The sequence below is a fragment of the Vigna unguiculata genome, unplaced genomic scaffold, assembly GCF_037176805.1.
Source record: "Vigna unguiculata cultivar grain cowpea cultivar isolate G323 ecotype 2 unplaced genomic scaffold, ASM3717680v1 ptg000048l_ERROPOS249277, whole genome shotgun sequence".
NCBI lineage: Eukaryota > Viridiplantae > Streptophyta > Magnoliopsida > Fabales > Fabaceae > Vigna > Vigna unguiculata.
The window spans coordinates 127,501-130,000 of NW_028196689.1; positions in this window are offsets into that span (position 1 = coordinate 127,501).

Consider the following 2,500-nt stretch of genomic DNA (forward strand, 5'->3'; position numbering starts at 1 on the left):
GCGGGGCCTCCCCTTGCTTCCAACAACCCAAGAGTCCGTAGTATTCGGAGTTCTAGCGGGACCTCCCCTTGCTTCCAACAACCCAAGAGTCCATAGTATTCGGAGTTCTAGCGGGGCCTCCCCTTGCTTCCAACAACCCAAGAGTCCGTAGTATTCGGAGTTCTAGCGGGGCCTCCCGTTGCTTCCAACAACCCAAGAGTCCATAGTATTCGGAGTTCTCGCGTGGCCTCCCATTGATTCAAACAACCCAAAAGTCCATCTTCTTCGCAGTTCAACATCGCCTCCCTCGTTTCCAACAGGCCCAAAGGTCGTCTTCTTCGCAGATCCACGAAGAGCTCATCACGATTTGCCACATTCCATTTCCCACGGGTTGTCAACAACACTTTCTCACACTTCCCGCAATCGAGTACGTGCATGACATGCCAAAGCACATCTTATTTGCCTTCCATCGCACTCAAGACGACGGGTTGTGGAAGAACGATATTGCTCACAACAAGTTCAAGGACAACGTCTCAATCAAGGGACACAACCGAATTATGTTAACTGGGTCGCTAAAGTAAACCCGAGTTCATATAATGCACCGCATCCAAAAGAACTAGCCACAACACGTGCATCACTGAGATGTTTCACTAGATGGAACACGTGCGTGACATTAGGATCCTCCAACACCTCTTCGTGATGGAAAGATAGAATTCGAAGCAACCACAGAAGTACCGTCTAGTGGGTAGGCAACACAGGGACTGATCAACCAATATCACCCAAGGCAACGGGTGAAAATGGAAGAGATGCATGCTTGACCGTTCGATACGCAAGGCATGGAGCCAGCCAGCAAGTGCATCTCGATTACAACTCACACACCCTCACGTTCGCAAGACACCACACCACAAGACGGTCCACCCCCCACCTACCATGGGCAAGCAAGCAAATGGAAACATCAAGTGACGCATGGTCAAGCATCGCTAGGCATGAAAATAACTTTCCACAATATCCGAGGGACTAGCTGCCGAGCTAACCAACGATCAGTGACGACCGTGTGTTGGTATTAATAAAGCTCAACAACTATGAAGAGGCTAGTTGTGCCATGATAAACATGCTAACGCACGCACCACGTGAGGGGGGAGGCCTCATCAAGCTCCCTTTAAAACCTGCCAGTGTGGAGCTGGCCGGCTCAAGGAGCACTCCCCCCCTATAAGAGGTTAATATGCAAAAGGCAAAATTGTACAAGTAGATACACTTTTTTTGAGCAGACATAAGTCCATATCTCGGGCTACACTTCGAATTTTGATGCGATTTTTTGCAGTAATTCGTAGAATAATGGTATCTCCTTGCTCACCAAATTTCATAATTTTTCTCCAAGGGGAACTATTTTTTTTATTTTTTTTACTTACCGGGTATGTGTAAAATCGGGAAAAATAGAAAAGCACATGTAGACTTCGAATTTCGACCTCATTTTTTCCAGTCCACCACTAAACAATATCAGGAACCTCCCCACAAAATTTCATTCAGTTTGGCCAAGGTCTTAAATTTGACAAATTTTGGCACCAAGCTATCTAGTCGCGGTGCACCGACCAACTTGGCCAAGTGCAAAATGCATCCAATTCAAAACTTTTGTGCACCAACACTTTTACAGTACTCATTTGGGGACATTTGGAGGCCTTTCCAACCCTCACATCTCAAAAACCACGAATTTCATTTTTTCACAAAACTCCCCACCAAGCCTTCTAGCTATGCCGCGGTGCACCGCCAACATTGGCCATGTGCAAAACCCTCCGAACTCAAAACTTTCGTGCACCAAGAATTTCATGGTATTCATTTGGGGACATTTGGAGGCCTTTCCAACCCTCACATCTCAAAAACCACGAATTTCATTTTTTCACAAAACTCCCCACCAAGCCTTCTAGCTATGCCGCGGTGCACCGCCAACATTGGCCATGTGCAAAACCCTCCGAACTCAAAACTTTCGTGCACCAAGAATTTCATGGTATTCATTTGGGGGCATTTGGAGGCCTTTCCAACCCTCACATCTCAAAAACCACGAATTTCATTTTTTCACAAAACTCCCCACCAAGCCATTTAGCTATGCCGTGGTGCACCGCCAACCTTGCCCATGTGCAAAACCCAACCAACTCAAAACTTTCGTGCACCAAGACTTTCATGGTATTCATTTGGGGGCATTTGGAGGCCATTCCAACCCTCACATCTCAAAAACCACGAATTTCATTTTTTCACAAAACTCCCCACCAAGCCATTTAGCTATGCCGTGGTGCACCGACCAACTTGGCCATGTGCAAAACCCAACCAACTCAAAACTTTCGTGCACCAAGACTTTCATGGTATTCATTTGGGGGCATTTGGAGGCCTTTCCAACCTTCACAACTCAAAAACCACGAATTTCATTTTTTCACAAAACTCCCCACCAAGCCATTTAGCTATGCCGTGGTGCACCGCCAACCTTGCCCATGTGCAAAACCCAACCAACTCAAAACTTTCGTGCACCAAG